This window comes from Schistocerca cancellata, chromosome 4 (genome assembly GCF_023864275.1).
Source record: "Schistocerca cancellata isolate TAMUIC-IGC-003103 chromosome 4, iqSchCanc2.1, whole genome shotgun sequence".
Classification (NCBI taxonomy): domain Eukaryota; kingdom Metazoa; phylum Arthropoda; class Insecta; order Orthoptera; family Acrididae; genus Schistocerca; species Schistocerca cancellata.
The window spans coordinates 335,538,153-335,563,908 of NC_064629.1; the positions used below are offsets into that span (position 1 = coordinate 335,538,153).

Consider the following 25,756-nt stretch of genomic DNA (forward strand, 5'->3'; position numbering starts at 1 on the left):
TTTTCATTCTGCATGTGTGAAAGTTATACAGTGTGTAGATATATCCTTCCCGCATGTCTTCAAACTTAGTTCAACTTGTTCCTGTGAGTGGCACCATCACAGCATGTCTTCAAGATGGCTGCTACACTTGACGTTTATCAGAAACAATGTGCCGTCATAGAATTCCTGTGCTGTGAAAAGAAGACAGTGGGAAACATCCACAAGAGGTTGAAAAAGGTGTATGGAGATGCTGCTGTCGATCGCAGTACAGTTAGTCATTGGGCAAGCAGGTTACGTGATGAAAGCAGTCACAGCAATATTAAGGATTGTCCTCGCAGTGGCAGGCCTAGTACTACACACACTCCAGACACTGTGCAGAGAGTTAACAAATTGGTGACTGCTGACAGATGCATCACAGTGAACGAATTGTCACACTACATTGGGATAGGGGAAGGAAGTGTTTGCAGAATACTGAAAGTGTTGGCGTTAAAAAAGGCTCACAAAGAAACAAGAAAAATGGTATGCAGCGAACTTTTGGAACAGTACGAGAATGGTGCAGATGAATTTCTTGGAAGAATTGTGACAGGGGATGAAACATGGCTCCATCATTTTTCACCAGAGACAAAGAGGCAATCAATGGAGTGGCATCATACAAATTCACCCAAGAAAAAAAAATTCAAAACCACACCTTCTGCTGGAAAAGTTATGGCTACCGTGTTTTTTGATTCCAAAGGACTCTTGCTTGTGGACATCATGCCAAGTGGAACCACCATAAATTCTGATGCATATGTGACGACACTGAAGAAACTTCAAGCTTGACTGAGTCGTGTTTGATCACATCAGCAAAAGCAGGATGTTTTGCTGTTGCACGACAATGCACAGTCACATGTCAGTCAAAAAACCATGGAAGGGATCACAAAACTCAGATGGACATCACTGAAACAGTCCTGACATGGGTCCATGTGACTATCATCTCTTTGGGAAACTGAAAGACTCTCTCTGTGGAACAAGGTTTGAAGATGATGACTCCCTTGTGCATGCTGCCAAACAGTGCCTCCAACAGGTTGGGCCAGAATTTTACTGTGCGGGTATACAGGTGCTGATTCCACGATGGCATAAGGCAGTTGAGAGGGATGGAAATTATGTGGAGAAATGAAAATATTGTTCCTAAAGGATGTATCTACACACTGTAAAACTTTCAAACATGTAGAATAAAAGGTGGATTTTTAAAAAAATAATGTGCATTTCTTTAGGAGTGACCCTCGTACAGCTGCCATTGGGTACTTTAATCATTCAGGAAACCAACCATTCCTAATGGAAAAATTACAAATGTGGTAAAGTGCTGGGCTAACGTATGAAGCACAGTGCTTTAGTATCCTACTACATACCTCTTCATATCTGTGACAGTCTTCAGCAATTTAATTATTGACTCAGTCTCTCCCTTGTCAGAATCGCAGAGGTGTATTTCTGATAGAAGTCTTGCAAAGCCATTTTCCATGAGAGTTAAATCAGTAGAAACTGAGTTTTCATTAATTCACCTGCTATACTTTGAGAATGATTGTTAAATATTGTAAATATATCTGACTTACTGGTAACAAAAATATCTTTACTACATATTGACCTTATATCCTTGACCTCGTGCTGTCGGCCAGAAACTTCCTTCACAACCTTATCTTTCCCAATACATGGCTATTGTTAGCTATTGTTATTGCACATACTGTAATATGTAAAAAGGGGTTTGGTAAGAACTGCCAGATCTGTTTCCATTTGGGTTTTCTTCTTTTTATTTCTCTGTTTCTTTCTTTTTGTCTCTCTTGTGTTTGAGACTGTGTGAGAGTTTGTTGTCTTTAAGCTCTGGAATGGACGATGAATAGTCTGTCCTGTGACCCACCACCTGTGGCTCATTCATCCAGTGACTTGTGTGACTTCGCACTTCTGCTTTTTGTAGGGAGGAGGGCACCTTGGATGATGCCCTCCCCTCCGATGGTGCCAGTGACAGTCAATGTGTTTCCAGCTGCACCACTACGGAGGCCTCAGAAATGTTTCCCAGTTTCTCACATTTCACCAGTGCTTTTGATTGTGTAGATGTTGATGTTTCAATAAGCAAGGATCAATTTCTCATTTTTTCCCGATGCATCTACCTCCCTACAATTACCCTCAGTATGTTTGAGAAAGTCTAACAGTTTTGTTGTTGCATAGGAATATCAATCAGTTCCAGACCATACTATGTACTGAAGGAATTTGTAGGCTTTGTTTCTCTAGGCTTGTCAGTTATCCCTGGCATTGGCAGAATGGGAACGTAACTGGGGTAAGTTTTTGCATTAAAGCATGCCTCTCTGTCCACTGAGACATCCACACCACTATGGACATTGTTCTAGGTTAATTTGATTCATTTTATCAGCGAAACGTTTGCCCTGATGCCACCTATTCCAGTCAAGGACTGTACCATTGGCACCACTCCACCGCAGAAAGGGTCATTTGGCATGATGGCCATTACCCTGAATCCCAGTGCAACAAGAAGATTGGCATCTGCTCCTTGGCATATGTGGGAAGCTGTTAGTTCTGTTGTCAGAAATGCTATCTCTGTGTTTTCTAGGGGCTCTACTGAGAAGGTACATGACAACCTCACCACAACAGTCTGACTACCATGTTGGCTTTTTGAGTCAACTTAGTTACTGGGCATAGAGTATACTCTCACCGTACAAAAGTTGCTTCTTCTAAAGGTGTCCTTCCACAACCAGTCCACACTACAGGAAAAATTTTGAAAAGTTGAGGTCAAACTCGAAAGGGGACCAAAAATAACACAAACCACATAGTTTATGATGAAAAGTAAAAAGAGAAATGGGTAAATGAAAGAATCAAAAACTCCAAGGACTGTCACCATGGGTTCAAAAGTAAGAGAAGTAATGGTAGTCAGAGATGGGAGATTGTAGTACAAGGAAGGAAGGAGGTGTTGCAATAGCCTGGGGCCCAATGCTCACCATGAACATACTCACAAAAGAATCATGAACCACCAGAGGGGCTCACTAAAGGGTCATGGGTCCACCGAATGCTTTGGAGCAGAGAAATTCACCATGACCATTTTGCTCTCCTCAATTGATTATTGGGCTTTTGCCCTCACATCGTGAAGGGCTATAAGATTCTCTGCATTTGAAGTTTCACAGAGGTGCATGCCTAACAATGAATGTGAAGAAGCAATCCTCACATCACCAGGAAACACGATGTCTATGTAGCTGGTCTGAAAACTATCGAGGATACGTCAGCAGCTTTTGCAATGTGATCCACTCACTCTTCAATGGTACTATGGTGTTCAAATACAGTCAGTTGGCTGCACAGTATTAAGACATCCTTGCCGAACCACCCTTTTGGTGGTTTCCTTCTGCACACAGCTCAATCACTTAGGTGTCTACGAACAGCCAAATAGTTATTGGAGTGCATGTGTTTGACCACTTTTCACTGAGATTGTCTGCAAGACTGGAGAGCAAACACATGTAGGAAAAAGAAAAACCCTGTACCTTGTCTGAAATGCATCCTGTGTCCTATGTTCTAAACACATAGAGCTTCTGAAGACACAAGAGTCTCAACAGCACTACTCCTGGAGCAGATGATAACAGAACCTTGTAACACAGGACAAGAGTCGTGCTTGGATAGCTCAGATGGTAGAGCACTTGCCCCCGAAAGGCAAAGATCCCTAGTTCGTGTCTCAGTCCGGCACACAGTTTTAATCTGCCAGTAAGTTTCAACAGTTTTAATCTGCCAGTAAGTTTCAAGAAGCATTGTGGTTTTTACTTAATGAGGTAGTGTGGTTGAGAGCAGAGAATTTGGGATTACTTGGGTAACTTGTCAATAAAGAAGAGCAGTTAGCACTGATCAAAGAGCCTAGTCCTCAGAGAAACCCAGCCACTATCAATTTAATCACGCCCTTTTCTGGCAAGACAGCTATGTATGTAATGTCTTTCCTGGATGACCTGGAATCAACTGGAAGATCAGAGACTGGTCAGATTATCAATTATTGCACATAGCAAAATTATGGTTGATAGAGGAGGTAAACAGCTTTGTCAGATGTTTGGAGGGGTTGAGAAATACACAAATTCTTGATCAGTTGAAAAATGCCTTCTGCAATGATAAAGGCCCTAAATAAAAATAGCATAAGGTTTTTCTGTAAACAATTGAGTGGTGTTACAAAGGGGCTTAGTGAAACAGTGGAAAGCTGTGCCAACAGGATATGGAAAATTAATGGAAAACATATGAGTGATGAGGCAAATACGATTATGCACCAAGAATTGGAACATGGGGCATTAGATGCATTCTTGAAGGGCCTGTCATCTGATGTGTCAACAAGGGTTCGGACAGGTACCCTAAATGACATATACACAGCTGTCAGATCAGCTATGGAATTTGAAGAGATTGACATATCAACAGGGGTAACATGATTCGCGAGGGGTATTTTCCGTTAATGTAACATGATAGACATGGGCATTCGTGGAATCTCCTGTGGCAGTGTCAGGAACCTCAATGGTATAAGAACAGTGTAGGTGGACATCAACAACAAGATTGTAGAAGTAACGGAAGATATAGACACGAGGAAGTGCACAGGTGTTAAACACAAGAGGGAATTCCCTCCCCACATGCACACTGATGACTGGTATCACTGTTAAATTTTGGTGCTAAAAATACTTTTGTGTAGGTGGAATATGGTATAATGGGAATTATGGGAGGCAAAAAACACGAGTTTTCTTGGATGCAGGGATGCATGTGTCATTGGTAAGTCTGGAACTCGTGGATCGGAAGCAATTGAATGCACTGCTTTACAGATTGCATGGGGTGGGAGACACTGATGTAAAGTCATTAGGCTTAGCAGCATTAAATTTTCAGGTTGGGATGGTTCAGTTTAAGCAATGTACATATATAGTGCCTTGTATAAATGAGGTTTGATGTATGATCCTGAGACTAACTTTCTGTTAAAACATCATGCCAAAATTGACCTTTGGTGATGTACACTGGAAATTAGAGGAACAACATTCTAGCTGGAGGAGACTGTGGCCAGTGAAGTACTGTTGCCAGGTTCATCTGTCTTAAGGGGCAAACCACTTACATTGTTGACAGAAACATTAAGGCTTGATTTGCTTCATAGTGTGCTGGCTGGCACCAGAAAGTTGCTTTGGGTGACTGTAGAACCTGAGCTGCCTGTTGATATGTTATGCACAATAGAGCCACTATAGAAGACAGTGATACACAATGTGATCAAAAGTATCCGGACACCTGGCTGATAATGACTTAGAACTTCATGGTGCCCTCCATCGGTAATGCTGGAATTCAATACGGTGTTGGCCCACCCTTAGCCTTGATGACAGTTTCCACTCTCGCAGCAATACGTTCAGTCAGTGGCTGGAAGATTTCTTGGGGAATGGCTGCCCATTCTTCACAGAGTGCTGCACTGCGGAGAGGTATTGATGTCGATTGGTGAAGCCTGGCACAAAGATGGTGTTCCAAAACATCCCAAAGGTGTTCTATAGGATTCAAGTCAGGTCTCTGTGCAGGCCAGTCCATTACAGAGATGTTATTGTTGTGTAACCACTTCACCATAGGCCGTGCATTATGAACAGGTGCTCAATCGTGTTGAAAGATGCAATCACCATCCCTGAATTGTTCTTCAACAGTGGGAAGCAAGAAGGTGCTTAAAACATCAATATAGGCATGTGCTGTGATAGTGCCATGGAAAACAACAAGGGATGCTAGCCCCCTCCATGAAAAACACGACCACACCATAACACCACCGCCTCCACATTTTACTGTTGGCACTACACACACCAGCAGATGACGTTCACCAGGCATTCGCCATACCTACACCCTGCCATTGGATTGCCACACTATGTATTGGAATTCCTGTGTGGTGGTCTGGATAGATGTCTGCCTATTGGACATTATGACCCTTTTCAACTGTCGGGGGTCTCTGTCAGTCAACAGCCAAGGTCAGCCTGCACGCTTTTGTGCTGTACGTGTCCCTTCATGTTTCCACTTAACTATCACATCAGAAACAGTGGACATAGGGATGTTTAGGAGTGTGGAAATCTCGTGTACAAACGTATGACACAAGTGACACCCAATCACCTGACCATGTTCAAAGTCTGTGAGTTATGTGGAGCACCCCATTCTGCTCTCTCACAATGGCTAATGACTACTGAGGTTGCTGATATGCAGTACCTAGCAGTAAATGGCAGCACACTGCACCTAATATGAAAAATATATGTTTTTGGGGTGTCCGGATACTTTTTATCATGTAGTGTATATTGCACACGTCACATTGTTTTGTGAGCAGAATCACTCTGCACGAAAAAGAGAGAGATAGTGGGAAAGTGGTGAATACGGATAATTTTGGCACCAATGAGGTAAAGATAACAGAGAAACCGTTAGTAACAAATTTCGACATCCTAGAGGAGAAGGATTGGGACATGTAAAATGTGAATCATGTTCACATTCAGGCTACCACTAAATCTGCATTACATAAGAAAGTAGAGCATCTGAAAGGAATGGAAAGGGAGGAGATGGAAAAACTGCTATTCAAGTTCGAGTATTTATTTTATTCTGGTGATGCCCATAAAATTTACATTGAATTCCAAAACTGAACAAAGCACTGGCAGATCAGAAACTTTATTGTATACATCAGTATATACAGCCAATTATGAAGGATTTCATTACCTAACAGAGAGACAATGAAATAACTAGGCCATGTGGAGTGCCGTCATGGTCATGACAACAAACACAGCAGAAGATTCTGAAAAATATAGATTTTGGTGTGACTATCAACATCTTAATAGTATAATGGTAGCATAGAGTTACCCAATACCCAATATTGTGGAGATCATCAAAAAGTTGGGACAGTGCCAGTACTTCTCAACCATAAGTTTAAGAAGTGGGTGGTATTAGTTAGAGATGGTTCCAGGCGTCCAACCTAAGACAGCCTTCTTGGTCCCCTGGGGCCATTACCAATTCTGGAAGATGCTATTTGGGTTAAGGAATGCACCAGAAAGATTTCAGCAGTTGCTGGACTGGGTACTAAGGGAGTTGAAACCTCGGAAACATGTGGTGCACTTCAATGATAAAACTGTCTTCTCGATGAATATGAGGGAGCATATAAAATGGTTAAGAGAGGTTTTTAAGAGGTTATGTACAGCACATTTTATGTTAAGCATGCAGAACTGTCATTCTGCTTCAGAGAAAATTGGTTACTTAGGACATGTATTCAATAAGCAAGGTAAGTACAAGCAGTATGGGCTTCTCTGGTTCCTAAGACAAGTAAGGAGCGACAATCATTTCTGGAGATAGCCAATTACTATTGCAAATTTGTAAAGGAGTCCACCGATGTTGCACAGCCACTTAAGCAACAACTGAAGAAAGGCATGAAATTCTAGTGGACAAGGGAGGGTGAGAAAAACTTTGACATTGGGCTCAGTTTTGATTTTCCCAGACTATCAGAAGGAGTTTGTGCTGTATGTGATGCTTCCCATTAGGCACTGTGATGTATTGAATGGTGAAGAACATCCTGTGGCTTATGCTTTGCAACAACTGAATAAGACAGAAAGGAACTATTCCATGACAGAAAAAGAAATGCTCAGCTTGATGTACAGAATGACATAATTTGAGTGTTATTTGTATGGAAAGAAATTCAGGGTGGTAACTGATCATACAGCTCTAAAATGGTTATTATTTTTAAAGGACCCTTCTAGCAGCCTCACCAAGTTGGCCTTTGAGACAGGGAGAATTTGACTATGAAGTTTTGCATAAGCCAGGCAAGAACACAAAAACATGGATGGTTTGAGCAGGAATGTAGTGCAGTCATTAGGTCATAGTCTTGCTGGGAGTCAGACAGTGCATGCTGCTGATGCCTACTGCAAGCAGTACACGACACAACTGTAGTTCAGCATGTGTGATGGCTTATTACATAAGGCATGCATAGTAGTACCAGAAAAACTCAAGGAAGAAGTGTTAAAAGAAACATGCAATCTCACACTACCTGGGCATGGAGGTTGTAGGGCAACAAAACTGAAAGGTAGCAAAACAGTGCTGGTGAAAGACAGGGAAGTAAGACACAGACCAGTACGTATGAAATTGTGTAAAAAGTGCACAACAAGCAGACATGAACCATACACAATTACCATTTCACATGTTACTGGAGGCAACTAAACTTTTTAAAGGATTGGAATGGATATCCATTTAACCGGATTCCAGAATGACCACTTCTCATGGTAGAAAGAAATACGCACCACTCTGAACAAGCAAACAGCTATGGTGGCACAAGCCATGGTCAACAACTGGTTGCTCACGTTTGGTGTATCTGAAGCAGTAATCACAGACCAAGGGAGAAATTTCACGTCAGGCTATATAACATAACTGTGTCATTTGCTATAGGTCTGGAAATCATGAATCCATTGCACCTGTGGACTAATGGTAGAAGAGAGTGTGCGCATCACACTGTTGATAGTATCACCAGAATGATTTGGATACACTCTTTGCCAATTGTCACAGCATCTTACAAGTTGAAGGTTCACACTATTACTGGGTTATCCCATTATGAGGTATATGGGAGGAAGATGCCTTTGCCACATGGTATGGTCTGACAAAAAAATCAGAAAGGACAGGAAGTTGGTTTGTAATTTTGCCAAGACACTAAGGGAAGTATGGAGATGTGTGAAGAGGGCAGATCACCAAGGCCCTGGAAAGCCAGGGGTTAATAGGAGAATGCACACAGACTATATCATCAGTATAGGATAGGGCCATGGGTAACATTATGGAGCCTATATATCCCAAAAGGCAAAATGAAAAAGTTTGTTACAAGGCATCAGGGACTATACCGAGTAGTAGAAACATTATCACCAACACTAGTCAACATCAGGCTTCATTTGCCAACTAGGACAATGATAGTTCATGCCAGACACCTGCAATCATTTCAGGGCGCTTCTGATTCACAGCCATTAGCACCATCATCCACTGCTAAGGAGGAGATAAAAGAGAGTAAGAAAAAAGGTGAGTGCATGACCCTGCATGAAATACCATATGGATTCAGGTTGAGGAAATAAGGAGGAATATTTTGTAAACTTCATGTTATGTTGTAATGTAAGTAGCAGGTTAGGCTGAACTGTAACATTAGTTAAGCTATGGTATTAAGTGGTTATCAGAAGGTGACATTTTGTTTTAAAAAGATTTTATGGAATATGCTTTTTTGTGAGCTGCACTTATTAGAGTTTTATGTCAAGCTTTCATTATAAGCATAACTGAGAGAATTATGCCAGGTGACACCAGATCTTTCCAAAGGGAGGAGGGAAAGCAATTGCAGCTCCCTATTACCAGATTACTGTGCACCAGAGATACGGAAGGAAAGAATCCTAGTCACGACAGTATTTCACCTCTTCACCAACGGTGGAGTGAGAGTGCTGCAGAATCAGTGGCTGGAAAGTGGAATGCTTTTTACCAGGCAAGAGGTTGTGGTACTCGCCATTCACCAATGTATGCTGGGACTAACATCTAATGCATGGGAGATGGGAAACAAGATGAGAAGGTTCGAGGATGTGTTTTCAGGGTTATAAAAAGATACAGAGAGGAAGTGTTTATTCAGAGAAGTGTGAGGGGGAATACAATTAATTGCATATGTCATATGAACAGTTACGACAGAAATGCAGCAGGCAACAGATGCAGTATCACGTATCTTGCAGCAGCAAAGGAGGTGTTCGTTAGGTGTTGGTGTAAGTATATTGAAAACTTTGTCCAGGACTGTGGACGACAATGACATCTGGGAGCTAAATGGTACTATGGACAGAGTGAATGAAATAGCAAAAAGTAACAGGGCAGTTATAGAAACCTCTGTTGAAATCATGAATCAAGATCTAGGAATTATACAGATTCGAACTGATGTGTTGGACAGGACGGTAATAGTCACAAAGCTGTTACAATCATTAGCCAACAGCATTTGGGCGAGTGAGTGGTAAGGGCTAGTTTGCAAGAAGCCATCCACCACGCAGTGTGTACCAAAGCAGGCTTACGCCCACCATGCTTCTTTGTATGCACTCCTACACCATTTATTGATGTCAATATATAATTTTCACTAGTTTTCTTTTCAACATTCCAATGATCCAGCTCCTACAGTAACCACATATTATGCCAATTATCAATATTGTAGAAATAAATCTGTCCACAAAACTTTATTATTCAGATTATTCAGTTTGTTGTTCTAGTTGCAGTTAGCTTTGTTAGAAATAACGGCAATCAAATGGTATTGTCATTACAAAATTCTGTGTATTTACCTATAGGGAAAATCTTATGTTCTCATAGGTATGTTCAGAAGGAAAGACGACTTTAAAATTAAAGAGCAATTTCTACCATTTTCAGTAATGTATTTGCATTAACCCATACTTAATTAGTTTAAGAGATCTTATTAAGTAAAGATTTCAGCTGGTCCAAACTTCCAGTGCCAATTTTAGCCAAACCACTGTAAATTTCCAGTATATGTTAATCGCCTGATTTTTCTGAATGTATTCACACCCATATCAATGAGCAAGGGTCCTTAATTAAAAATTACTACATTTTCAATAACTAAATTTTTACATGCAAGATGGATCATGTGGTCATAAACTCAGGATTTCCACTGTGTAGGCAAAATTAGTACTGCATATTGTAATAGATGCTGCTCATGAGAAATATTATACAAAGAAAATATAATGATAAAATCAGTAGCCAATAAAAATGAACTTTCTGACCTATAGAATTTGTAAACTATTATAAATTAACTAAGTTCAGTAATATCCTGGAGTGAGTCTCACGCCATTTCAGTCAGTCTGCTTTTAGTCTTCAGACATTCTATTCATTCTACTCTTAGTCCCTGTCTAGTACAGCTTCAGGTTAGCTAGTCTGTCAGTCTAGTCAGCCCCAGGAAACATTTCTACTGCCCCTCTGTTTATTTAATCCAGCTGTGATAACACATATTATAGTTATGATATACCAGGTGATCAAAAAGTCAGTATAAATTTGGAAACTTAATAAACCACGGCATAATATAGATGGAGAGGTAAAAATTGACACACATGCTTGGAATGACATGGGGTTTTATTAGAGAAAAAAAAAAAAAAAAAAAAAAACCATGAAGTATTGCTAGACGCGTGAAAGATCTCTTGTGCACGTTGTTTGGTGATGATCATGTGCTCAGCCGCCACTTTCGTCATGCTTGGCCTCCCAGGTCCCCAGACCTCAGTCTCTGCATTTATTGGCTTTGGGGTTACCTGAAGTCGCAAGTGTATCATGATTGACCGACATCTCTAGGGATGCTGAAAGACAACATCCGACACCAATGCCTCACCATTGCTCCGGACATGCTTTACAGTGCTGTTCACAACATTATTCCTCAACTACAACTATTGTTAAGGAATGATGGTGGACATATTGAGCATTTCCTGTAAAGAACATCATCTTCGCTTTGTCTTACTTTGTTATGCTAATTATTGCTATTCTGATCAGATGAAGTGCCATCTGTCAGACATTTTTTGAACGTTTGTATTTTTTTTGGTTCTAATAAAACCCCATGTCATTCCAAGCATGTGTGTCAATTTGTACCTCTCCATCTACATTATTCCGTGGTTTATTCAGTTTTCAAATTTATAGTGACTTTTTGATCACCCGGTATTATACACTACTGGCCATTAAAATTGCTACACCAAGAAGAAATGCAGATGATAAACGGGTATTGATTGGACACATATATTATACTAGAACTGACATGTGATTACATTTTCATGCAATTTGGGTGCATAGATCCTGAGAAATCAGTACCCAGAACAACCACCTCTGGCCGTAATAACGGCCTTAATACGCCTGGGCATTGAGTCAAACAGAGCTTGGATGGCGTATACAGGTACAGTTGCCCATGCAGCTTCAACATGACACCACAGTTCATCAAGAGTAGTGACTGGCATATTGTGACGAGCCAGTTGCTCGGCCACCATTGACCAGACGGTTTCAGTTGGGTAGAGATCTGGAGAATGTGCTGGCCAGGGCACCAGTCAAACATTTTCTGTACCCAGAAAGGCCCGTACAGGAACTGCAACATTTGGTTGTGCATTATCCTGCTGAAATGTGGGGTTTTGCAGGGATCGAATGAAGGGTGGAGCCACAGGTCGTAACACATCTAAAATGTAACGTCCACTGTTCAAAGTGCCGTCAATGTGAACAAGAGGTGACCGAGACGTGTAACCAATGGCACCCCATACCATCACGCTGGGTGATACACCAGTATGGCAATGACAAATACATGCTTCCAATGTGCGTTCACCGTGATGTCACCAAACACGGATGTGACCCTCATGATGCTGTAAACAGAACCTGGGTTCATCTGAAAAAATGATGTTTTGCCATTCATGCACCCAGGTTTGTCGTTGAGTACACCATCGCAACCGCTCCTGTCTGTGATGTAATGTCAAGGGTAACTGCACCCATGGCCTCCGAGCTGATAGTCTATGCTGCTGCAAATGTTGTCGAACTATTCATGCAGATGGCTGTTGTCTTTCAAACGTCCCCATTTGTTGACTCAGGGATCGAGACGTGGCTGCACGATCCGTTACAGCCATGTGGATAAGATGCCTGTCATCTTGACCGCTAGTGATACGAGGCCATCGGGATCCAGCACGGCGTTCTGTATTACCCTCCTGAACCCACCGATTCCATATTCTGCTAACAGTCATTGGATCTCGACCAACGCGAGCAGCAATGTCGCGATACGATAAACCGCAATCACGATAGGCTACAATCCAACCTTTACCAAAGTCGGAAACGTGATGGTATGCATTTCTCCTCCTTACACGAGGCATCACAACAAAGTTTCACCAGGCAACGCCAGTCAACTGCTGTTTGTCTATGAGAAATCTATTGGAAACTTTCCTCATGTCAGCACGTTGCAGGTGTTGCCACCAGCGCCAACCTTGTGTGAATGCTCTGAAAAGCTAATCATTTGCATATCACAGCATCTTCTTCCTGTCGGTTAAATTTCACAACTGTAGCACGTAATCTTGGTGGTGTAGCAATTTTAATAGCCAGTAGTGTAGTTATGAGCAATAGACATCAAAATGTGGGTTTTGGTTCATTTGATAATATTTGTGACAGTAATAACAGTTCTGAGAATTTTCCTAGTTAACTGCATGTGAAGCAACATATATTCCCTTCATCTGTGCTGTGTGCTATTTTGCTTTTTGAAGAAATATGAGCTATTAAGCTCCACATAAGTCCATACTAACTACCTGAGTGTACACATTGTTAGAGATGCAAGAGACCTAGTCATCACCAGTAGAGTCCTAAAGACATGGTTAAAGATTGGTAAACCTCCAATTTTGAACTTAAAAAGAAGCTTCAGAACATTCATTTTAAGGATGGATCATACACACGCATTTTTTGGGTGGTGATCCAGTGAAACTGTGCAGCTTCTGTAGGCTTATATCACAATGAGTACGTTTAGTTATGTGACAAGTGCACGGACAGCTAAGTCCAGCACTGTTAGCACTGTAGTAGTAGCTGATTGGCTTACAGGTGGTACAGGAGGCACTACTACCAGAATTTGGACTCATCGCAGAGCTGGAAAAGCATAATTTACGACTATAGAGCAATAGCAGAAGACTATAGAGCAATAGCAGAAAACTATAGAGCAATAGCAGAAGTTAGAATGGACCCAGTGTGACTATATATGCTTGTTCAATTCCTGATTGCTAATGGTTGCATACATTTTTGGTGTTTCCTCATTTGCCCTTAACCCATTAAGGTGGGGAACCTTAGAAAAATTCACACAGGCAAGAAAAGGAAAAATAATGCTAATATTAGAGGTTGGAGATACACAGGCGATAATGACAGCAGAGGAACTCTAGCACTGCCAGAGGGAAAGGATTACAATATGCTTGATCTGAGTAAACCAGACTGGCATAGATACATGCAAGGTTCAGTTGTTTTTAGGCAAAACAGACAGTGAGTGCTGTCTGCATGACACCCTGGAGCCTCAAACCTACTTCCAGCAAGCAGGGTTGCAGTAAATCTACTCTGCATACACACTGTAGTGGTAGTAGCGAACTACTATGAACAGGGTAGACTCGTAGGTGCGAAGAGACTGCAACTGCATGGCAGTGGGTTATTAGTTAATGGGACAGTGTGCAACATAACAGGACTGACATTCCACCTGCCAGCCACTGTTACAGGGGTTAGCAGGTTAAACATAACACATTAGTTATACTGACCAGATAAACTGCTGGGGGAGTTCCCAGTACCCCTCTCTTAATAATACATTAAAACCTGAACAAACTCTCTCCCTGAAACACCTCATAGCAATCCAAGAGGGGAGTATTTCTGGAGAACGGATGCTACAGAATGTGCAGTAGGGCCATGAAAAATGTCATACGGTTGTGGCCTTGAGTTTCACAGTATCTGGCACCATAGTAATTGTAACTGTTCTGCGCACCTTTCATCTATCTCAGCCGGACAGCCACCCATCCATGTGACTGCCCACTCCCAGTGGTACAGATACCAGAAAACTGGATCACCAATGGTACATGAGGTACAAAGAGTGATAGCAGAGAGTTGAAAATAATCGTATCTGCGAACACTGAGATGTGACTAGTAGTGAGAAATACGTTTTCTAGTATGTATGATGTTGTAAAACGCTATAGAGCCCTAGAGCAATAATTGTGACATGTTAAATAACACACGGAGAGCTGCCACGGTAGTATGACAAGCGAGAGGCAATGACAGTTGCATATTGTATAATAAGATTTTACGAGAAACTAAGTGGCTGTTAATAGGTGAGAACAGGAGGTTTGACCAGTTAGTGAAAATGGTGATTTTTGGAACAATTGAGCATAGATGAATAATTAGCCAGAGTTGGTGTCAAACATGGTCCACCCAATGCACTGGAGGTTTTTTAAGTTCAAGAATCATCAACCATTTTAACTCCACTGGAAACGAACACACAATAAGTTCAAAGCCTCTGAAGCTGGTGGCTCAATCTGCCTAATACTTAGGAAGAAAATTGTTAATACACTCCTGGAAATTGAAATAAGAACACCGTGAATTCATTGTCCCAGGAAGGGGAAACTTTATTGACACATTCCTGGGGTCAGGTACATCACATTATCACACTGACAGAACCACAGGCACATAGACACAGGCAACAGAGCATGCACAATGTCGGCACTAGTACAGTGTATATCCACCTTTCGCAGCAATGAAGGCTGCTATTCTCCCATGGAGACGATCGTAGAGATGCTGGATGTAGTCCTGTGGAACGGCTTGCCATGCCATTTCCACCTGGCGCCTCAGTTGGACCAGCGTTCGTGCTGGACGTGCAGACCGCGTGAGACGACGCTTCATCCAGTCCCAAACATGCTCAATGGGGGACAGATCCGGAGATCTTGCTGGCCAGGGTAGTTGACTTACACCTTCTAGAGCATGTTGGGTGGCACGGGATACATGCGGACGTGCATTGTCCTGTTGGAACAGCAAGTTCCCTTGCCGGTCTAGGAATGGTAGAACGATGGATTCGATGATGGTTTGGATGTACCGTGCACTATTCAGTTTCCCCTCGACGATCACCAGTGGTGTACGGCCAGTGTAGGAGATCGCTCTGCACACCATGATGCCGGGTGTTGGCCCTGTGTGCCTCGGTCATATGCAGTCCTGATTGTGGCGCTCACCTGCACGGCGCCAAACACGCATACGACCATCATTGGCACCAAGGCAGAAGCGACTCTCATCGCTGAAGACGACACGTCTCCATTCGTCCCTCCATTCACGCCTGTCGCGACACCACTGGAGGCGGGCTGCACGATGTTGGGGCGTGAGCGGAAGACGGCCTAACGGTGTGCGGGACCGTAGCCCAGCTTCATGGAGACGGTTGCGAATGGTCCTCGCCGATAGCCCAGGAGCAACAGTGTCCCTAATTTGCTGGGAAGTGGTGGTGCGGTCCCCTACGGCACTGCGTAGGATCCTATGGTCTTGGCGTGCATCCGTGCGTCGCTGCGGTCCGGTCCCAGGTCGACGGGCACGTGCACCTTCCGCCGACCACTGGCGACAACATCGATGTACTGTGGAGACCTCACGCCCCACGTGTTGAGCAATTCGGCGGTACGTCCACCCGGCCTCCCGCATGCCCACTACACGCCCTCGCTCAAAGTCCGTCAACTGCACATACGGTTCACGTCCACGCTGTTGCGGCATGCTACCAGTGTTAAAGACTGCGATGGAGCTCCGTATGCCACGGCAAACTGGCTGACACTGACGGCGGCGGTGCACAAATGCTGCGCAGCTAGCGCCATTCGACAGCCAACACTGCGGTTCCTGGTGTGTCCGCTGTGCCGTGCGTGTGATCATTGCTTGTACAGCCCTCTCGCAGTGTCCGGAGCAAGTATGGTGGGTCTGACACACCGGTGTCAATGTGTTCTTTTTTCCATTTCCAGGAGTGTATTTTACAATGTCGTCTGTGTATGCTGAGTTCTGTCGCAGACCACTCCAGGGTAGAGAACTGGGTCTGGGTCTTCCAAAGGTGGGAGGCGCTCAACACTACCATTATTTTTTGGGCATACTGCGGGCAACAGCAGCTCAGTCACAGTAATTGAAGAAGACATAAGCAGATGGCAGGCACCAAGCTGCCAGCATGCTAGTTCAGCAACAGGGGTGTTTATGCATTGTGAGGGCTGTCACACCAAGCACTGAATCCCTGTAGACACAGTACAATGACAGGTCTCTTTCAGGACAGGTGAAGCAGTTTCTACACTGTTGAGCCACGGCATAGTTATTACTTGCATAGCTAGAAACAGTATGTTGGCACAGCAAATGTGCTTTTAACCAGCATCTCACTAGGGGTAAGACAGATAGATTATATAATGGTGAGACAGAGATTTAGGAACCAGGTTTTAAATTGTAAGACATTTCCAGGGGCAGATGTGGACTCTGACCACAATCTATTGGTTATGACCTGTAGATTAAAACTGAAGGAACTGCAAAAGGGTGAGAATTTAAGGAGATGGGACCTGGATAAACTGAAAGAACCAGAGGTTGTACAGAGTTTCAGGGAGAGCATAAGGGAACAATTGACAGGAATGGGGGAAAGAAATACAGTAGAAGAAGAATGGGTAGCTTTGAGGGATGAAGTAGTGAAGGCAGCAGAGGATCAAGTAGGTAAAAAGACGAGGGGTAGTAGAAATCCTTGGGTAACAGAAGAAATATTGAATTTAATTGATGAAAGGAGAAAACATAAAAATGCAGTAAATGAAGCAGGCAAAAAGGAATAAAGGAATACAAACGTCTCAAAAATGAGATCGACAGGAAGTGCAAAATGGCTAAGCAGGGATGGCTAGAGGACAAATGTAAGGACGTAGAGGCTTATCTCACTAGGGGTAAGATAGATACTGCCTACAGGAAAATTAAAGAGACCTTTGGAGATAAGAGAACCACTTGTATGAACATCAAGAGCTCAGATGGAAACCCAGTTCTAAGCAAAGAAGGGAAAGTAGAAAGTTGGAAGGAGTATATAGAGGGTCTATACAAGGGCGATGTACTTGAGGACAATATTATGGAAATGGAAGAGGATGTAGATGAAGATGAAATGGGAGATACGATACTGCGTGAAGAGTTTGACAGAGCACTGAAAGACCTGACTCGAAACAAGGCCCCCGGAGTAGACAACATTCCATTGGAACTACTGACGGCCTTGGGAGAGCCAGTCCTGACAAAACTCTACCATCTGGTGAGCAAGATGTATGAAACAGGCGAAATACCCTCAGACTTCAAGAAGAATATAATAATTCCAATCCCAAAGAAAGCAGGTGTTGACAGATGTGAAAATTACTGAACAATCAGTTTAATAAGCCACAGCTGCAAAATACTAACACGAATTCGTTACAGACGAATGGAAAAACTAGTAGAAGCCGACCTCGGGGAAGATCAGTTTGGATTCCGTAGAAATACTGGAACACGCGAGGCAATACTGACCTTACGACTTATCTTAGAAGAAAGATTAAGGAAAGGCAAACCTATGTTTCTAGCATTTGTAGACTTAGAAAAAGCCTTTGACAATGTTGACTGGAATACTCTGTTTCAAATTCTAAAGGTGGCAGGGGTAAAATACAGGGAGCGAAAGGCTATTTACAATTTGTACAGAAACCAGATGGCAGTTATAAGAGTTGAGGGACATGAAAGGGAAGCAGTGGTTGGGAAGGGAGTAAGACAGGGTTGTAGCCTCTCCCCGATGTTATTCAATCTGTATATTGAGCAAGCAGTAAAGGAAACAAAAGAAAAATTCGGAGTAGGTATTAAAATCCATGGAGAAGAAATAAAAACCTTGAGGTTTGCCGATGACATTGTAATTCTGTCAGAGACAGCAAAGGACTTGGAAGAGCAGTTGAACGGAATGGACAGTGTCTTGAAAGGAGGATATAAGAGGAACATCAACAGAAGCAAAACGAGGATAACGGAATGTGGTCGAATTAAGTCAGGTGATGCTGAGGGAATTAGATTAGGAAATGAGACACTTAAAGTAGTAAAGGAGTTTTGCTATTTGGGGAGCAAAATAACTGATGATGGTCGAAGTAGAGAGGATATAAAATGTAGACTGGCAATGGCAAGGAAAGCGTTTCTGAAGAAGAGAAATTTGTTAACATCGAGTATAGATTTAAGTGTCAGGAAGTCATTTCTGAAAGTATATTTATGGAGTGTAGCCATGTATGGAAGTGAAACATGGACGGTAAATAGTTTGGACAAGAAGAGAATAGAAGCTTTCGAAATGTGGTGCTACAGAAGAATGCTGAAAATTAGATGGGTAGATCACATAACTAATGAAGAAGTTTTGAATAGGATTGGGGAGAAGAGAAGTTTGTGGCACAACTTGACCAGAAGAAGGGATCGGTTGGTAGGACATGTTCTGAGGCATCAAGGGATCACCAATTTAGTATTGGAGGGCAGCGTGGAGGGTAAAAATCGTAGGGGGAGACCAAGAGATGAATACACTAAGCAGATTCAGAAGGATGTAGGTTGCAGTAGGTACTGGAAGATGAAGAAGCTTGCACAGGATAGAGTAGCATGGAGAGCTGCATCAAACCAGTCTCAGGACTGAAGACCACAACAACAACAACAACAACAACAACATATAACTGTCAGGTCTAGTACAGGTATTCACAGTCCAACAGCACCAACTACAATCAGGAATTGCTATGGATCAGCAAACAGCCACCATGAGTTTCAGCCTCCACCAGTGCCATACCATCTTCTAGTGTCACATCTTCCTCTATGGAATTGGTGCCTTCCTATTAGTGGCCCACCTCCAGGCTCACTTCAGCAGCAACCAGACTCTTCACCTGGGTGGGCAGCTCATTGTGTCCTTGTGCCCGGGGCAGTACAGCCATAGCTCTCCTGCCTTGGGACATTCCACGAGCAGCCATACCGCACCTGTGGCACATGTTGCTGAGTAGGTTTCTGGTCATCAGAATGCCTGGATGCAGAAATCACGGCCGGGTACTTGGCTAACAGTTGGCCACTGCAGTGCACCAAAAGTGCTGCCAGGGGCATGACAATGTACTGCTGTGCTACTAGTGTAGAAACACAAGTCTCAATGAAATGCTTAACTTTGTAGTATATATATATATATATATTTTTTTTTTTTACTGAGCTGGTACATAACACGACATGACTGCCTTACAGGTGACTGTGATGGAATATGGCGAGCCTGCGATTGGATGGAAGTAGGGTGTGCTGGGTAGGTGTACTGAACATAGAAAATAACCTTTTAACAAATGCCCAGTTTGGATTCCACTAAGATATATCTACAGAGAAGCCAATATGTGATCTCAGAAACTCAATTCTAGTAGAATTAAACAACATTAATATCACTGTTGACATTTTCTGTGGTCTTTCTTTGCATTGGTCATAAAATGCTGCTAGGCAAATTAAAATGGTATAAGATTAAAGGTGTACCTTGTGTGGATGGAGTCCTAGCCTATATTTTTTAAAAAAAGAAAAAAAATTCAGAGTGGAGGTAGGCCTGCCTTAAAGACGATGTGTCACAAGGTTTGAATCTTGGCCAACCTTTATTCTTGGTCTCCATAAATAGGCCTACTATACTTAAGGCATTGGACAATTCTTCAAAAGTTGTAACATCTATTATAAAGGGCTGAAACACATTCATACCGGATACAGCCAGAAGATTAATGGAACAGACATACAACTAGTTCACAGCTGACTGCTTAACCTTCAATATTACAGTCATATTATGCAATTACAAACAAACAAAAGTTAAGTACAAGTACTATAAATAGAGAACAACAGGTATATGCAATTAAAAGACACTTTAAAGATTTCCATCTCGGTTCTTGTTGACCAATATTCACTTAATAAAGTGAATACTTGTCAATAACAGATGATCGAAACCTTTTAAATGCCTTTCAACAAACAGGTACATGGCTGTGGTGCCCTATGGGAAGAAACTGGCTAGGTACACACTGAAGCTCTTGGACATACAGATGGATAATAAACAGAGGTGGCACCAGTATGTCATATGGTATGTTAACCAGGAACTCAGTTCTGTATACTTTTCACTTAGACCGGTGTTTCTCTATGTTGAACTACAGGCGAGGCTGCTTAGTACACTTTCACTCAATGCTTTCATACAGCATAACCTCGTGGGATATAGCAGCTAATGAATCGTTTTGGTGGATATCATGGACATAATTTTTGCTGCATAAGTAAGAGCATATGGACTATCAGACCAATTGTGTGACTGGATTGAAGAGTTCCTAGATAACAGAACGCAGCATGTCGTTCTCAATGGAGAGAAGTCTTCTGAAGTAAGAGTGATTTCAGGTGTGCTGCAGGGGAGTGTCATAGGACCATTCCTATTCACAATATACATAAATGACCTTGTGGATGACATCGGAAGTTCACTGAGGCTTTTTGCAGATGATGCTGTGGTGTATCGAGAGGTTGTAACAATGGAAAATTGTACTGAAATGCAGGAGGATCTGCAGCGAATTGACGCATGGTGCAGGGAATGGCAATTGAATCTCAATGTAGACAAGTGTAATGTGCTGCAAATACATAGAAAGATAGATCCCTTATCATTTAGCTACAATATAGCAGGTCAGCAACTGGAAGCAGTTAATTCCATAAATTATCTGCGAGTACGCATTAGGAGTGATTTAAAATGGAATGATCATATAAAGTTGATCGTCGATAAAGCAGATGCCAGACTGAGATTCACTGGAAGAACCCTAAGGAAATGTAATCTGAAAACAAAGGAAGTAGGTTACGCTTGTTCGCCCACTGCTTGAATACTGCTCAGCAGTGTGGGATCCATACCAGATAGGGTTGATAGAAAAGATAGAGAAGATCCAACGGAGAGCAGCACGCTTTGTTACAGGATCATTTAGTAATCGCGAAAGCTTACAGAGATGATAGATAAACTCCAGTGGAAGACTCTGCAGGAAAGACGCTCAGTAGCTCAGTACGGGCTTTTGTTAAAGTTTCGGAACGTACCTTTAACAAAGAGTCAAGCAGTATATTGCTCCCTCCAACATATATCTCACGAAGAGACCATGAGGATAAAATCAGAGAGATTAGAGCCCACACAGAAGCATATCGACAATCCTTCTTTCCACGAACAATACGAGACTGGAATAGACGGGAGAACCGATAGAGGTAATCAAGGTACCCTCCGCCACACACCGTCAGGTAGCTTGCGGAGTATGGATGTAGATGTAGATGCACAGTCGGGTCATTCCATGTCAATTCAACCAATCTGAGAAAATGTTCCAGCTGATAATCTCAGATTTGGCTGAAAATTAGCACACCAGTGCTACCAAGTGTGAAAGACTCATGTACAAAATTTTAAGTTACCCTGCCGATTAGTTCCAGAATTATGGCTGTGAAAGAAGGTGGCGTGACCCGGAAATTGCAACCCGCACCTGGCAATCTATCTTCAGACCCAACTTCAGATCTTAATAACTTTGGAACTATTCCGCACAGTCCAGTGAAATTTTTACAACCCAGTAACATCCACTTAGAGAACACACTCTATGAATCAAAACACCAACAACATATTTCTGAGGGAAAATAAAAAATTCCAAAATGTGATTAAAAAATGTAATACGTTAAAAGGTACATATTGTAGGTGCCCTCTATGCCAAATATAATTCACTCAAAAAGGGTATAAATTTTTTTTGTGGTAAGCTTAGTGTGGCTAAAACACACACAGAACACATCTTGCCCATATCAGTCACAAAAACTGAGTTACATGCACATGAAAATACAAAAATTTTAAAATTTACCTGAAAAACATGGATTTTCTAAGTGTGGCAGCACAAAAGGGACAAGTGATACCCAAGCCAAATTTCAAACACTGCATAAGTAGATCATAATATAATATGTGGCAAAATTTCAACTTGTTATTGCAAGACATTTGTGTAAAATAAAAGCTGACAGAGATGTATTTGGTTGTGTTTCTTTTAACACGATTTAGCAAGTAATACTGATGATGCAGAAGGCAGGAACAGCAAAGGAAACAAGCAACAATTACAGGTTACTCATATTCTTAAGATTCTAGTTCGGACTGGTCAGTACTGTTGTGGAAAGTCAGTATGGAGGCAGAAGAGTGTACTAGTGGTGCTTTTGTTCAAACAAGTTGCAGTATTGGTAGAGCACAAGCATCTGAATGTCATAAAACTACATATCAAACAAGATCTAGCATTCACTTTGTACTGTATGATCTGGATGAATCGGACCAAGATTTGTTGCTATGGAGATCCGGGATACACCCTGTGGGCACAAGAAGTACAGTTCCAGGAAACTTTCGTGTCTGTTATCATCATATGAAAGTGTTTCTGGATAAGTATTCTTTCCTACAAAGAAGTTGTTTTGATCCATTTCGGATACATAAGAAGAGAGTGAAGTGTAGCCTCAGAGAACTTGATATCAAATCGGTATTGAAAGTGAATCAGTGCATGGGACTTAACATGAATCCAGGACAAAAGTTATGTTCCAGGTGTGTTACACTACTAAAAAATGAAGAATATTCTGATAATTTACACGACAGCGACGAAGAGTATCAGCCACCTACAACCACAGCGGATGAGCAATTAAATACTTTAGTGACCGCTCTTGGTTTGTCTCCCATGAAGACACACAAAGTTGGGAAAAGAAACAGGCCCAGCTATGGTAGAAGAAAACTATAAGCAGCTCAAATGGAATTAGAACACAAAATAGCTAACACACTAATGGTGGAAGAGGAAGAACTATCTGCCCCAAACGAACAGAAATCATGCCAGAAATGCTCTGATTTGGACAAAATCATGCATGATTTGACAGAAAAATGTGCCATATCCCCACACCAGAAAAAAATAGCTATTCTTACCCTTGCACCTTCCAGCTAGTCCACTGACTACACTGCAAAGGAATTCAGTGTTTCTACATCCATGGTAAAACAAGCTAGGAAAATAAAAGCAACCCAAGGAGTGCTTCCACAACTTCAGCAGGCTCAAGGTAAGCAGTTGAGTTCAGAAATAAGGGTGCTAGTGTCGGAGTTTTATGAAAATAATGACTAGAGCCGAATAATGCCTGGAAAAAAAGACTGTTGCTATGCAACATATCAGAACTATATGTAGAATTCAAGGAAAAGTATCCCAATACCAAAGTAGGTTTATCATCTTTCTTCAATCTTCGGCCAAAATGGGTTGTGCCTGTAAGTGTAAGAGGCACACACAATTTTGTGTATGCGAGACCCATCAAAATGCTAAGCTGATGTTTGCTGCTATAAAGGATTCTGGTCTGGATTACAAAGTTGCAATGAAGCTGCTAGTGTGTGACATCAGTTCCTACCAGTGCATGATACACAGGTGTGAAAAGTGTCCTGGTAAAGCATAACAAACAAACTGTATGGTGAACTCCATATGGATGACGATGAACTTGTTTCTTATAAACAATGGACACAGATGGATGACACAAGTCTCGAAACAAAGCAAAGTACAGTGGAAGATTTTGTTGAAATGTGTTGTCAAAAAATGGACAAACTGACCACACACAGCTTCACAGCAACAACACAATCAGCTTATCTCCAGTTTTGTAAGGATAATTTGAAACAAGATGAAATTATAGTAATACTAGACTTTTCTGAAAATTATGCCTTTATAGTTCAAGACGCCATCCAAGGATATCATTGGGAGAACAGTCAAGCAATTCTCCAGCCATTTGCAATTTACTATAGAGGTGAATCAGGTGATGTGTCTGTCATGAACCTGTGCGTTTTTAGTGACTCTTTAATTCATGATGCCATTGCAGCTCATGACCACGTTCGCACTGTCATGGCATATCTGAAAAACAAGGTGCCTCACATACATTTTGCGAAACACTTCAGTGATGGGGCAGCTAGTCAGTACAAAAACTGTAAAAATCTCAAAAATTTATGCATGCATTACCATGATTTTCAGATCTACACTGAATGGAATTTTTTCGCAACAAGTCATGGTAAAAATGTATGTGATGGTATTGGTGCTACCATTAAGCACATGGCATCACGAGCTAGTCTGCAGTACCCTACAGAAGGTCACATTCTAACACCTCTTCAATTATTTAGATGGGTACAGAAAAATATCTCTGGCAAACAATCATTCTATGTTTTGTAAGATGAGGTGAAGTCAGTCGAAGAGTTGCTAAACAGCAGACTAGAACACGTTTAAACTGTTGTAGGCACAAGGAGCCATCATCACTTCTCTCCAGCGGACTCTGACAATGTGCAGATGAGCAGACTGTCCGGTTATAGCTATAGGTTCATGCACAACATGTGTCTTCACAGTGTGTCTGACTCAGGATTCCGAAGCAAAAGCAGCAACATACAACCAGGTTGCTATGTTATTGCTGTTTATGATGACAAATGGTACTTGGGATGTGTTGCAGAGTGCTGTGAAGCAGAAGGTGATGTATTTGTGAACTTCATGGCACCAGCAGGACCAGCAAGATCATTTCATTGGCCATGTTTGGCAGACAGGTGTTGGATTCCTTTTGAACTTATTCTTATGACAGTTCCAGTTCCTACCACAGTGTCAGGGAGACACTACAATTTGCCACTCAATGAACAGAGTACAGTAGCTAAAGTGTGGGAGAACTTCTGTTTGAAGCACAATCGACTGGTTTTTAGCAGTTAAGGTGCAGTAAACATTAATGATAGGTTGTGTTAATCTGTCTATATGTTGTTGCTTAGTTGTGGGAGAAGATAAGAAGAGGTAGAACAGTTTACGATATGTTTTTACAAAATTGTGTTGTGGAACAATGGCCATATCACCAAATACATCTGTCAACTTACATTGTACACAAATGTCTTGCACTAACATGCTGAAATTTTGAGATATCATTATGGTCTACTTATGCAGTGTTTGAAATTTGGCTTGGATACCACGTGTCCCTTTTGTGCTACCACAGTTCGAAAATCCATGTTTTTCAGGTGATTTTTAAAATTTTTGTATTTTCGTTTGCATGTAACTCAGTTTTTGTGACTGATATGGGCATGATGAGTTCTGTGTGTGTTTAGGCGACATTAAGCGTACCACAAAAAAATGTATATTCTTTCTGAGTGAATTATATTTGGCATAGAGGGCACCTACAATGTGTACCTTTTAACGTATTACATTTTTTTAATCACATTTTGGAATTTTTTATTTTCCCTCAGAAATATGTTGTTGGTGTTTTGATTCGTGGAGTGAGTTCTCTAAATGGAAGTTACTGG

At 41.9% G+C, this 25,756-nt stretch overlaps 1 protein-coding gene across 1 annotated transcript in view; it reads right to left on the bottom strand.

Annotated features, from left to right (window-relative positions):
- LOC126184893 (tRNA:m(4)X modification enzyme TRM13 homolog) overlaps positions 1–25,756 on the bottom strand; it is a 153,969-nt gene that overhangs the window by 127,282 nt on the left and 931 nt on the right. The gene's annotated exons all lie outside the window — the stretch shown is intronic.